Genomic DNA, 14728 nt, shown 5'->3' with positions numbered 1-14728 from the left:
TGTGTTTATGATTCTGTTGGTCAAAACTGCTGTCTAGGCAGCTGCGAGTCCTTCGGGATTTCCGAGCAGAAACTATAACGAGAATTAACAACCAGTGGGCTGGGAGCTCTGAGTCCCCAAACACCTTCACAGTCAGCCATATGGGGTTCCTGATTTACGAACCACAAGCAGAGGCAAGCTGCGGGGTCTGCTGGATCAGAGCAGATCGCAGCCAGGCTGGCCTTCCCGAAAGATCCACACACTGGTCGCTGGAGCCTGGGCTGCCCCTACTCCCCCTACTCTGTTTATGTTCACTCTCACACTGAACAATCTTGTGGTACACTTCGCAGTCAGCAAGTTTATCTTGAGTTAAAATTTGACCAGTAGAGACCAAGTTGTGTTTACCCCGTTCTGTAGCAAGTCATGCGCAAATTGCACCTGTGAACACTTTCAGCACCCACTCTGTACTCCCGCCATAGTTCTCACAGCAATGAATGCTGCGGGGAAAGCCAGCAAGGGGGAAAGCTTTGGCAAATGTTAAAACCCTCTCCAGAAATGGTTCACAATCACGGCCATCAGGGTGCATGGGGTCATGACCAGCCTCGTCGTCAGAGCACAGTCATTGGGTTGAGTCATCTCTCTTCCTATAAATGCAGACTCAGTCCAATAGCCCCTCTCTTGAAAAGATTAGAAACTCTGAATGCTGTGACAAATATTTTCCCTCTGTAATAAATTGCCTCTGCTCGGGATTTATTTATCCAGCAGACCCCGCAGCTTGTACACTTAGATTTTCTTTTGTTAGAATTTAAAAGAATTTTATAGACTGGATTTCAATACACTTTCCAACTGTTTTATTTCCTATTTATGCATTGGTCACAATGTGTTAAGCACTATTCTAAGTGCTTTCAAACATTATTAATTCATTTAGTCCTCCTGACAACTTGGCAAGATAAGCACCATTACCCCATTTTACAGATCTGCAAACTGAGGCACAAATAGGTTAAGTAATTTGTCCAAGGTTACATACATTGCTAGTAAGTGGTAGAGCCAGTGAGTTGAACCCAGGGCCAGTCAAGAGCAACTATATACCCATTTTCCATGCTTTCTTACTATGTAAAATGTAAGTATTGGTAATATTATCTCGCTCTCTCTCTCTGTTTTTATTTTTTATTTTTTGTGCAGATAAATTGAAGAGAAGCTGATTTTTAAAAATATTTACTATACGAATTTGCTGGGGCTATTAAAACAAAGTACCCTAGACTGAGTGACTGAAACAGTATAACTTATTTTCTTGCAATTCTAGAGGCCAGATGTCTGAGCTCAAGCTGCCATCAGGGTTGGTTTCTCCTGAGGGCTTTCTCTTTGGCTAATAGATGGTCACCTTCACTGGTTCACTTTACGTGCCTCTGTATCCTAATTTCCTCTTCTTAAAAAACACCAGTCATGCAGGATTAGGGCACACAGTAATGATCTCATTTGAACTTAATTACCTCTTTAAGAACCTGTCTCCAAATAGAGTCCCATTCTGAGGGGGTGGGGCTAGGGGTTCAACATATGAATTTAGGGGGACACAATTCACTGTAACATCTACCACATAGTCATAATATGCTAGCTATTATATGAAATGTCAAAATGTTGAGCTCCAAATTATTTGAGAAGGCACAATATTCATTGTGGACTTTTATTTTTGTTTTTTGTGGTTTTTTTTGGTTTTGAAACAGTCTTGCTCTGTTGCCAGGCGCCAGGCTGGAGTGCAGTGGCTCAATCTCAGCTCACTGCAATCTCTGCCTCCTGGGTTCAAGCAGTTCTCCTGCCTCAGCCTCCTGAGTAGCTGGGACTACAGGTGCACACCACCACACCCAGTTGATTTTTGTATATATATATATTTTTTTTTTTAGTAGAGACAGGGTTTCACCATGTTGGTTGGCCAGGATGGTCTCGATCTCTTGACCTCGTGATCCGCCCTCCTCAGCCTCCCAAAGTGCTGGGATTACAGGCGTGAGCCACCACACCTGGCCATGGACATTTAGTTGAATGACAAAGTTGACACAGCTCTTGATTCTTTCCTAGATGGTTGGCTTGACCACACTCTCCAACTTGAGGTGGGTACAGTGACACCGAGGCATAGTGCTTACCATTGTTTTACCTTGCCTTCCTCACTCCGTATGCCACGCGCTCTCTCTATCATCTATGTTTCAACTCTCTCTCTCTCATCATCTACCTTTCATCCATGTATCTATCTATGTATCTATTTATCTATCTAACTTTCTATATGTCAATCAGTCATCTCAATTAACTGCAAATTACGGAGTGAAGTACTCATCTCGTTAGTATGTGTGTCTTGGGCATGTCTTTAAAAAGACTCCATTTTAGCTTTCTCATTATAAAATGTGTCTTTTAAGCCAACTGTAGAAAGTATGACTTAGTATAAAGGGAAGGAGCTTTATGGCAGGAAATCGAAGGTAAGCCATCTTTTATGACTAGAAGTAAATCCCTGGGTACAGGGAAAAATCAGAGATGTGGAAATAATAGGCGTGTGTATATGTAAGTATGAGATATTCATCTCACAGCGCCTGTCCTGTAGAGGGTGATTTAAAAACATTAAAGGAAGGAAAATGGTATCCTGTCCCAGTTTTTTTTTTTCCAACAAATGGCATAAACAGATACCTGCAATGATTTAGGTCCCTACAATGATTAAGCGCATGTAACAGTGTAATTTTACTTCTCATATAAAAGCAAATATTATCCTGTCTCACCTAGTTCTAATTCTAATTCCCCAAGTACAGCATGTCCTTCTTAACTGTGTTCATCACTTCTGCAATTACTGTGGATGTGGAAGTGCTATTTAAACAAATTTTCAAGCATTATACGAGTGTTAGCATGAATGTTAGCCACTCCTTTCCCTTCTTTTGGTTTTGAATCCCAGGAAACTAAAAACAGCATTGGACCCTAGTGAAATGAAGTTGCCAGCATAATGCTGAATAAACTACGGCAAGCCTTTGTTAACCCTCGCGTTCTAATAATGAGGTTCAGCGTTTGTTTTTTAAAATTTCAAAATCTGCGATCTTTTAACAGATGTTGGGCTTAGTTCAGTGTCCTTCACAGTGACGGCTTGCCTTTCCTGTAGGTTATGTGTGCCATGATTGAGGATCTGCCTGTGTCCTACCCTTCAATGAATGGACAGAAATGTAGATCCAGAAAAAAATGTGCCTCGAAGTTCCTCACTATTTTGGAAATTGCCAAGTGCTTACCGTAGTGGATTACAGTATTGTTTGCAATTATTTGTCCTTTCTTCTTTAAAAGGATTATCCATCCCTGCCTTAGACCCCTTACAGGTAAGTGTATTTCCCTGACTCCCTGTCAGGCTTGGTCCTGTGATTTTCATTAGCCAATGACATGTGAGTAGACAAGGTATATGCCACTTAGGAGCAGAAGCTTTAAATGTGATGGCATGGTTCCGCTTGGTCTCTTGCTCTTCTGCCCTCATCCAAGAGAAAAGAATTTCCCAGATAGGAGCTGCTCCTTCAGCTGCATCCTGGGAAGAGAAAATACCTGTGACAGAGCCACAGCAAACTCACAGCCCGCATGTCTCATGAGGAAGAAATGAATTGATGATGTAAGCTACTGAGGTTTTGGGGGATTGCTTGTTATGCGGTGACGCTGACTAATACAGTTACACGGATTTTGCTGAGATTTGCACAGATGAAACAATGTAGGATGTGAGTGCAAGAAGATGTTATAGTTCCAGCTGGGAAGGGCTAGTTTATAAACATGAAAGAACACGTAGCTTACATAACGTTTGTTGGAGAATATGCCCTAGAAAATCGTGACATCACAGATATACACTAAATATCTGAAGGCAATTAAGGAGAAACATTTCCAGCAGACGAGTTCTTTAATAAAGACAGAGCTTGTTTCAGAATTGGTATCTTCCTGAATATTTGGTTTGTGTAGACATTTTTACATATGTATGTGTGTAATTGCTCAAACATAGCTATCATTTTAAATTTTTGTTCTCTAAACCCCATTTTTAATGAGTCCTTGATCTTGCCCACTAAGGTTCTGTTAATATTTTTCCGAAGTATATGATAGGTTACAGATTATAGCTCTGCACGCCAGTAGGTTTCGTGATAAGTGTTTATTTAGGTAAATATTACAAGGAGAAAACTAGAGCACCATGATAAAACTTGGGCTTAGAATAGTAGCTGGTATAGATTAGATGCTAACAAATACTTATTCATCGACTGAATAAATTATAGTACTGTAGAGTTTAGGTAAGATAAGGGGTAACCTTTATCCTGAGGTTTGTTTGCTGTTTATTTAATTATGAATTGTTTCCCTTTTCATTCTATAAAGACTCTGGGTCAACTCACTCTGGCGGATGTGCCTAATACAACTTATTTCCTTTTTCTTTGGTTTTCTACACAGAAAGTGGGAATCTTTAGAGTGCGAAGAAAAGGTTTAAAATGTTTGGAGAACTTTAGCATTTTGTAACGGTGTTCCCTTACCCCTTTTCCCTGCTTGTTGACTATTTGTGGCTTATTGCTGTTTTTTCTGTGATTGATGCCAAGTCCACTCCGGCGGCTCCCATTCTGCTCTCTACCTTACACTGTGCTGGCCATGGCTATGAGCGGAAGACCCCATTCAGAGTCTCGAGAGCTGTGTTGGAGGACAGCGAATGGAGAGAATGCAGTCTTGGAAATCTGGAAATAGGTGGGATCCAAAGAGAACCCCCAATGTAGCATTTGCTTATTGTTCATAAAATAGTTGGTGAATGCACGAATATATACTCTTTGAGACAGTAGAGATGCTTGTACGAAGAGCAGCTGAACACCTGGCAAGGATAGCAATACTTGTGTGTGTCCTAGCTGTGTGCCTGTGCCAGGGTTAAGTCTCCTAGGAAACCAGAGTATCACCACACTGTGCCAAAATCATGATGGTGACAAGAAGTTTAGTTTCCTGCCCCACCTAAGTGAAGGTGTACCTAGTGTTAGTAAATTTCATAAATATAACATTTTAAGTTTTAAATAGATTTTAATTAGATACATTATGTATTTCTGAAATTAAATAATTAACAATAATAAACCTCCTCATTTACCTTCAAATACTGAGGTAGTGAGAGAAGCGTAATCATTTAGGTTTATGCCTTTCTGGGTGTCAGTATTTAAGAGCGCTCAGGAGTGGCTGAAGTTGTCTTTTCTCTGTCTGAACCTCCTCCACTAATTTGTGTGCTCTGGAAAGGCAGAAGCTAAAAATGCCTGGTTCACTGCTGGGTCCTCAGTTACTACCTGGGTTCCCATCTTGTTATAGGCACTAAAAGAGACTCGATGACCGCTCAATGAGCTGTACTGAGAAAGCTGAAAGCCACGACAGGGCCAGCCCTCACTGCTTGGCAGGAGCCACTTCTAAGTCAGTGTTGCCCTGGGGAGTCTGAGAAAACACCTACACGGATAAATTAGTGCATTTCTGGCCAAAGGACCTCACTGAGATATCACTATAAATTAGTTGCCGAAAAAGAGTACTTCAGGTGACTCACGCTCGTAATCTTGGTACTTTGAGAGGCCGAGGCAGGCAGATCACTTGAGGTCAGGAGTTCAAGACTAGCCTGGCCAACATGGCAAAACCCTGTCTCTACTAAAAATACAAAAATTAGTCTGGCGTGCACCTGTAGTTCCAGCTACTTGGGAGGCTGAGACAGAAGAATAGCTTGAGCTCAGGAAGTGGAGGTTGCGGTGAGTGGAGACCACACCACTTCACTCCAGCCTGGGTGACAGAGCAAGACACTGTCTCAAAAAAAAAAAAAAAAAAAAAACCCACTTGATATTCAATGTTAAACATGGACAGATATTTATAATGTTAATAAGACCTTTCATTTGTTTAGCAATACTGTATTATGCTATGTTTTAAACACTGACATTAATTCATTTAACGCTGACAACCACTCTATGAGGTGCTATGGTAGGCAGCCTATGCAATGGCCCCTGTTGATCCTCCCCCCCACCCCGGCACTCACTTCCTTTTATAATCCCTTCTCCTCAAGTGTGGACTGGATTCATATACTTCCCTTGAATGAGTAGAGTATGTCAAAGTAACGGGATGTCCCCCTTCAAGATCAGGATGTAAAAAGTCTGTGGCTTCTGTCTTTGGTGCTCCAGTTGCCATGCCGTGAACTGCCCTGTAGAGAGGTCTATGTGACAAAGCACTGAGGGAGATCCACAGCCAACAGCAGTGAGGAAGTGAAACTCTCAGTCCAACAGACTGCAAGGGATGGAATCCTGTTGACAACCACGTGCATGGACTTGGAAGAGGATCCCGCCCTAGTACAGCTCAGATGGGACTGCAGCCTCAGACAGTAGTTGGACGGCAACCTCATGAGATACTTTGAACCAGAAGCTCCTGGCTGAGTTGTGCCTGGCTTCATAACCCACAGAAGTTGTAGCTAATACCTGTTTATTGGTTTAAGCTGCTAAGTTTTGGGGTAATTTATCATACTTCAATAGATAACTAACATAGGCAGGTACTGGTATTATTTGCATTTTTCAGAAGAGGAAACTGAGGTTTCGAGAGGATAAGAAATGATGGAGCCAGGATGTGGACCTTCAAATATGACTCCAGGGGCTGCAGAGTTGAGAACTAGATCAGTTTTGGATAGTGTTAAGCACATTACAGTTGTCAGTCCAGGTTGGTACTGGGCAGAAACTTTGTGCTTCCAGACTTTAGAAGTGCTAGTATGAGCAGACAAAAGGATGACTTCCTCCCAAGCCAGGTCAAGATTTTAAAAGAAACACGAGAAAAAAATTATAGATCATGCAGGCAACAATAGAGCATTAACATTCCATTTCTAACAAAGATGATCTTAGTATCAGAGTTCTCCAGAGAGACAAAACCAATAGGAGATAGATGGATGGAAAGATAGATAGATTAGATAGATAGGTAGGTAGATAGATAGATAGATAGATAGATAGATAGATAGATAGATAGATAGATAGATAGATAGATGATAGATAAATAGATGATAGCTAGATATAGATTGATAGATAATAGATGATAGATAATAAATAGATTATAGATAGATAGATAGATAGATGATAGATAGATAGATAGATAATAGACCGGCAGGCAGGCAGACAGATAGACAAGGGAGAATTATCAGGGGAATTGGCTCGTGTGATTAAGGAGGCAGAGAAGTCCCACAACAGGCCGTCTGCACACTACATGCCCATAGTGTGGCTCAGTTAAAGTCCAAAAGACTCAGAACCAAAGAAGCCAGTGGTGCAAGTCTCAGTCTGAGGCCAAAGGCATGAGAACCAAGGGTGTCCTGGAGTCTAAAGGCTGAAGAGCCTGAAGTTCTGCCATCCAAGGGCAGCAGAAGCAGGTGTCCCAGGTCCAGGAGAGAGAAAGAATTCTCCTTTCCTCTGCTTTGTTGTTCTGTGTGGGCCCCCAGCTGATTGGATGGTGCCTGCCTACATGGAGGGTAGATCTTTCCCACTCGGTCCACTGACTCACGTGCCAGCCTCCTCTGGAAACACCCTCACAGCCACACCCAGATTTGAGGCTTTACCAGCTCTCTAGATATTCCTTAATCCAGTTAAGACCTAAAATTAACTCTCACAGCTTCCCTGCCTTCCAGTCCACCAATCAGAAATAACTACTCTCAGCACTTCCTTCTGTTCTCTATTCCCTCAAAATTAGGCGAAGCACAGCAAATGTGGATGTACATTTGCATCTATAAAAATGTGTGTGTGTGTGTGTGTACACATATACATATACAGTTGACTCTAGAACATCATGAGGGTTAGGTGCACCAATCCCCAACACAGTTGAAAAATCTGCACGTAACTATTGACTCCCCTAAAACAAAACTACCAAAAGCGTATTGTTGATCAGAAGCCTCACCAGTAACACAGTCAAGCAACACCTATTTTGTATGTATACATATTAGATACTATATTTTTAGAAAAATGTAAGCTAGAGAAAAGAAAATGTTATTAAGAAAATCATAAGGAAGAGGAAATACTTACTATGTGTCACGTGGAAGGGGATCATCCTAAAGGTCCTCATCCTCATTGTCTTCATGTTGAGCAGGCTGAGGAGCGGGGAGGAAGAGGAGGGACTGGTCTTGCTGTCTCACCGGTGGCAGAGGCAGAAGAGAATCTGTGTTTAGTGGACCTGCACAGTTCCAGCTCATGTTGTTCAAGAGTCAATTGTATACACAACACCACACACACACACACGTACACACACGTGTGCACAAAAATTGGGGATCATGGTTGTTTCTATTATTTATTGCTCCATAACAAATCACCCCCAAACATAGTGGTCTAAAACAGCAGCACGTGTTTGTCCTCACTTCTGGTTTCCGTGGGTCAGGAATGTGGAAAGAGCTCAGCAGGCTGGCCTGGTATTGCTTGTGCAGAGGCAGGCAGAGCTGAAGCTTGGAGCACCTGAGCAGGTCTCTCTCCCCATCTTCTTTCCACTTGTGTTAGTTTGGGCTTCCTCACAGCATGGTGATCTCAGGCGGCCCACTTAGCCTCTAAAGGCTTCAGAACAAGTATCCTAGCAACGAGGCAGAAGATGCATCGCTTTTTACAGGCTAGACTCAGTATCACATATTATCATTTCTCTCCTCCCCTGTTGGTCAAAACAACCACAAAAGCTTGTCCAGTGTGAAGGGGATTTCATCTTCCAATGGAAGAAATGTCAAAGAATTTGCAGACAGAGTTTTACATTTCCATGATGCTGTACTCACACCACTCTCATGTGGAGCATACATCCAAGACAGCCTCAAAAAAATTCAAGGGTGTAAAAAAAATAGAGCTTATATTCCTTTGTTTTAATTCACCCCTTTTGCTCTATTTTTGTATCTGATGATATGCCTGTATATATTCTATAAATAAATAAATACATTGGGGGATGTGCCCAAATGTGTTTTTGTACAATTTAAAAACTTTGTCAGATATTGCTGAATATGTTGCCCTTAGCCTTGTTTCCTTATTTTCTACATATTCAAATTAAAGATCCTCTATATGCAACTCTACCAATCAACTTTTCACCTTTTTAAAAACTACTTCATAAAGTTCTATTGTCTAACCAGTCTCAGCTGATGGACATTTTAGGTAAATTCCAGTTGTTTCTTCTATTGTAAGCAATGCTGTAATGTCCATCCTTGTCCTGTATGTTTTGGCATAATTTAGTCAAGGTAGTAGCAGTCCAAATTCATGCAGTGGAATTCCTGGATCAAAGGGAGCATACACTGAAAACGATAATTGTTACTTTTAAATTGCTCCCAGATGAGTCTATTAATATTGGCAACATGACCATCACTCGACAGTCCCCATAACGATATTTGTGAGTTCCTTTCTCCACATATCTTCACTGGCACTAATTATTTTAAAAACTTTCTAATCTTTGCCAATTAGGTGAACAATGATATCCTGTTATGATTTGGATATGCATTATTAATTTCAAGTGAATGTGTGTATCAGACATTTGTGTGATTTTTCTTATAAGCCGTCTATTCATATTCTTTGCCCAATATTTAATTTATTGATTCATGCCAGCTTTTCTGTATTGGTTTGTACCACCTTTTTATAATCTAAGAAAATTAAGTCTCTTTTTCTCATATATGTTGCAAGGATTTGGCCTGGTTTTCACATTTTTAAAAGTAATTTTTGTCATACAAAAAGTATGCATACTTTTACAGTATAAATTTATAATTTTTTCAACCTATGGTTTCTATACTAGAAAGGACTTCTCTATACAGAGATACAGAGATTATCAATAAACATGTCCCCCCCCCTTTTTTTTTTTTTTTTGAGATAGAGTCTTGCTCTGTCACCAGACTGGAGTGCAGTGGTGCGATCTCAGCTCACTGCAGCCTCCACCTCCAGGGTTCAAGCAATTCTCCTGCCTCCATCTCCCGAGTAGCTGTGACTACAGGCACATGCCATCATGCCCGGCTAATTTTTGTATTTTTTGTAGAGACGGGGCTTCACCATGTTGGCCAGGATGGTCTCGATCTTCTGACCTTGTGATTTGCCTGCCTCAGCCTCCCAAAGTGCTGTGACTGTAGGTGTGAGCCAGTACGCCCAGCCCACACACCCATGAGTTTTTAAATCTTATGGTTTCAAATTTTATCTTTAAGTTTTTTATCCACATGGAATTTATTGGTGGTAAGAGTAAGGTAGAACAAGCTTAACTGATTTTTTTAAGTGGCTAGCCGCTGGTTCCAACGCTATTTGTTGAATAGCCCTTCTTTTCACCTCTTAAAACCAACGCTTATTACTTTCACCTGATCCACACTCATCAAGTATCTAATGCTTACTACTTTGGGTAGATGTTGACAATTACCTAGAATTAGGGCAGAAGCTAGTGTTGCTATAAAGAGTCTTGCTCTGTTGCCCAGGCGAGAGTACGGTGGCACAATTTGGGCTCACTGCAACCTCCGCCTCCCGAGTTCAAGCATTCTCCTGCCTCAACCTCCCAAGTTGCTGGGATTACAGGTGCCCACCACCATGCCCGGCTAATTTTTTATATTTTTAGTAGAGACAGGATTTTGTCATGTTTGCCAGGCTTGTCTCGAACACCTGACCTTAGGTGATCTGCCCACGTCGGCCTCCCAAAGTGCTGTGATTACAGGCGTGAGCCACCGTGCCTGGCCACCACGTGATCATTTTTTGGGTCAGTGCTCTAGGTGCATCCACTCTGTAAGTCACTTTTACAAAGTACTCGTCAAGATTATTCATGTTCATCTCAATAGATGCAGAAAAAGCATTTGACAACGTTCAGCATTCTTTCTTGATTAACAAGTTCAACACTTTAGTTATAGAAGGAAACTTCTTCAACATAATAAAGGCTATTTCTGAAAATCCCAGAGATAGCATCATAAGCCGTGGGAAAAATTGAAAGCTTTTCCTCTAAGATCCAGTACAAAGCAAGGATGCCCATTCTTGCCACTTCTGTTCAACGTAGTATTGAAAGTACTAGCCAGAGCAGTCAGACAAGAAAAAAAAAAAATAAAAGGTATCCAAATAAGAAAAGAAGTAAAATTTTCCCTGTTTACTGCTGAGATGATCCTATATGTAGAAAACCCTAACAATTGCAAGCACACACATACACACACACACACACACACATACACACACACAAACCTGTTTAAACTAATAAACAAATTCAGTAAAGTTGGAGGATACAAAATCAGCATACAAAAATCAGTATCTTTCTTCACAACAATAATGACTTATCCAAAAAATAAAAAATAAAGAAAACAATTTCACTAATGATAACATTAAAAATAATACAATAATTAGGAATAAATGTAACCAAATAGCTGAAAGATCTGTACACTGAAAATTATCAAACATTGATAAAAGAAATTTAAGGGCCGGGCGCGGTGGCTCAAGCCTGTAATCCCAGCACTTTGGGAGGCCGAGGCGGGTGGATCACGAGGTCAGGAGATCAAGACCATCCTGTTCAACATGGTGAAACCCCGTCTCTACTAAAAATACAAAAAAAATTAGCTGAGTATGGTGGCGCGTGCCTGTAATCCCAGCTACTCGGGAGGCTGAGGCAGGAGAATTGCCTGAACCCAGGAGGCGGAGGTTGCGGTGAGCCGAGATCGCGCCATTGCACTCCAGCCTGGGTAACAAGAGCGAAACTCCGTCTCAAAAAAAAAAAAAAAAAAAAAGAAAGAAATTTAAGATGACACAAATAATGGAAAGAAATCCCATATTCATGGATTGAAATAATTAATATTGTTAAAATGTTCATACTACACAAAGGAGTATGAAGATTCAAAGCCATCCTTGTCAGTATTCCAATGGCATTTTTTACAAAACTAGAGAAATCAATTCTAAAATCTGGATGGAATCACAGAAGACCCCAATAGCCAAATTTATTAAGAAAGAAAAACAAAGCTGAAGACATCATGGTGATTTTTAAATTTTAGTACAAACCTATAGTATTTGAAATCGTATGTTATTGGCATAAAAACAGACACATAAACCAACGGAACAGAATAGACAGCCCAGAAATAAACCCAAGCATATACAATCAACTAACTTTTGAAAACAGCACCAAGAAGACACAATGGAGAAATCACAGTCTCTGCAGTAAATTGTGTTGGGGAAGCAGGATAGCCACATGAAAATTAGACCCTGTCTCACAACACACACACAAATCAACTCAAAATAGATTAAAGATCTAAATTAAGACCTGAAAACGTAAAACTTATAGAAGAAAAGAGAGGAAAGCTCTTTGACATTGGCCTTGGCAATGATTTTTTTGAATATTACATCAAAAACTCAGCAACAAAAGCAAAAATAAACAAGTGGGACTATATATATAATCTCACGGGATTTGGTAAAAGCAATTTCCCTGTGTTAGCACAATGTATTGAGTGATTGGGGATTATAAATGTCAGTCAAAGGAAAGGATACAATCACAGGTCTAACTCAGACCACAGACAAGTACAGCTTAAACATTTTCCTTAATCAGTATATTTTTACACACACACACACAATGGAATATTATACAGCCTTTAAAAAAGAGATACTGCCATTTTTGACAATAAGGATAAAACTGGAGGACATTATGTTAAGTGAAATAAGCCAGCCACAGAAAGAAAAATACTGTGACTCATGTGAAATCTAAAAGAGAAGTTAAATACATAGAAAAGAGACAGTAAAATGGCTGTTACTGGGGATGGGAAAGGGAGAAATGGGGAGAGGTCGAAGGGTGCAAATGTGGGATACATAAATCTAAAGGTATAGTATACAGCATAGTTAATACTATTATACTGTATACTGGGAATTTGTGAAGACAGTAGATTTTGGGTGCTCTTACCACAAACACACACAAAAAATAACTGCGAGATGATGAATATGTTAATTTGCTTGACTAGTAATTATTTCACTCTGTATATGTATGTCAAAACATCATGTTGTATGCCTTAAATATAGACAATTGTGTTAAAAAGAGAAAAACTACCAATGAATACAATGGAATTTTTAAAACACCATTTGTCTTTGTGGAGTTGAATCGCTGTAGGATTGATATTGACATGACCCTTCTCTTTGTGAAGGCACATGGCACCTTGCACTGTGTATGAGTCCTTTGGTTTGGTGGGGTGAGTACCCCCACCCTCTATTTATGTGATAAAACTAGGATTATGCTGAAAGTCTCTTTACCTCACAGTTGTTTGGGTTTTTTGTTTGTTTGTTTGTTTATTTTCATTTGCCTAATTAATCTAGGCTGCTTGGAAAAAGTTACATTGGTGCCAGGATTCAGCCCTGCTTGGACAGAGGTGGCCACTAGAGTCATTAGCATGGACATCGGCCCCAGTGACTACAGAGGTCCCAGGATGGTAGCCAGTTGCCTCCGGAGATCACTTGAGAGGTGCAGAGATGGTGGGCCAGCCCCTCATTCTTGTCTGAGATAGTGACGCCCTCCCCACTCCAGAATTATGCACAGTTAGCAGAGGTGGGAGCTGGGTTCTCCCACACCCTGCAGCGGTTCAGAAATCCCAGGGTGGGGACAGGAGGATAGAGTTGCTGTGCCAGCTCAGCACCCACTCCTCCTGTGTACCGAGGAGGGCTGCTGAGATCCTCCAGTGCTCTAGGTTGGGCCGGGACCCAGATTTCCACCTGAGGTTGGAGAGGCTTCAGAGCTCAGCCCCTGGCCAGCAGAGTCCTGGGAGAGCGGGCAGGGCTTGCAGATAGAATCTCAGCAGCGGGACTGTGCAGGTGGCCCCAAAGCCCCTGGTTCCACAGATGAGAATCAGAAGCATAGCCACCTCAATTTGAAAACAATTTGGGTTATCACACTATTTAAAGGGGTCTGCACGCTCAAGACCTGACTAGATCTAGAACCTTAAGGTTAACAGAAATCAGACAGTTGAGAATGAGAATTTCACATAAATAAAAATATGAAAGTACAATGTGCAACTGAGAAGCTGCCGTGATTTTTTCTTTCCAGGCTGTGGATAATTTCCATCATCAGATACATTATTTCTGACTGCAGGAGTGGGGAGTGTGAATAGGGCCACTGACTTTTTTGTTCATTTAAAATCACTGTAATTTGCTGAAGAAGGTTGAATGACTCCTACATTTTTTTTAAGGCAGCTCTGAAATGAATGGCTTCATTTAATGAAATCACAAAAGAAGGAATACCAGCAAGACCACCCAGGCCCCAGCTCCAGGTTTTCCTGAAGAATCTGGCCGCATCTCCCTTTTTGAAGGCAGTCTCATCTTGTAATTAGAAGATTCCTTTGTTTCTTTAACGATCCTAAAGCACTGGTGTCATCTGAGGGAAATTACCTTTTTTTTTTCTTTTGAGATGGAGTCTCGCTCTGTTGCCAGGCTAGAGCTCTGGAGTGCAGTGGCGCAATCTCGGCTCACTGCAACCTTGGCCTCCCGGGTTCAAGCAATTCTCCTGCCTCAGTCTCCCAAGTAGCCGGAACTACAGGCGTGTCCCACCATGCCCAGCTAATTTTTCTATTTTTAATAGAGACCGGGTTTCACCATGTTGGCCAGAATGGTCTCGATCTCTCGACTTCATGATCTGCCTGCCTTGGCCTACAGGCGTGAGCCACCTCACCCAGCCAGAAATGACCTTTTAGGCAACAACAGCAGCCATCACAGGGGGCTTTCAGTGTAAGAGGCCCACATTGAAGTCACAGGGTATAAAGCTGTCCTACAAGAGGCAGGTGAGGCTCCCTGGGCAGGTAACAGGTGTGGAAGGGGCATCCAGG

At 41.3% G+C, this 14728-nt stretch overlaps 1 long non-coding RNA gene across 1 annotated transcript; it reads left to right on the top strand.

Annotated features, from left to right (window-relative positions):
• Positions 1–1684: 1684 nt before the first annotated feature.
• On the top strand, positions 1685–8898 carry LOC144580452 (uncharacterized). The gene is made up of 2 exons (XR_013529985.1): positions 1685–4692; positions 6135–8898. It is a non-coding gene; the product is annotated as an uncharacterized LOC144580452 (long non-coding RNA).
• Positions 8899–14728: the final 5830 nt, after the last annotated feature.

This window comes from Callithrix jacchus, chromosome 19, assembly GCF_049354715.1.
Source record: "Callithrix jacchus isolate 240 chromosome 19, calJac240_pri, whole genome shotgun sequence".
Classification (NCBI taxonomy): domain Eukaryota; kingdom Metazoa; phylum Chordata; class Mammalia; order Primates; family Cebidae; genus Callithrix; species Callithrix jacchus.
Note: the sequence above shows the minus strand (reverse complement) of the source record. Positions and strands in the feature narration are given on the sequence as shown.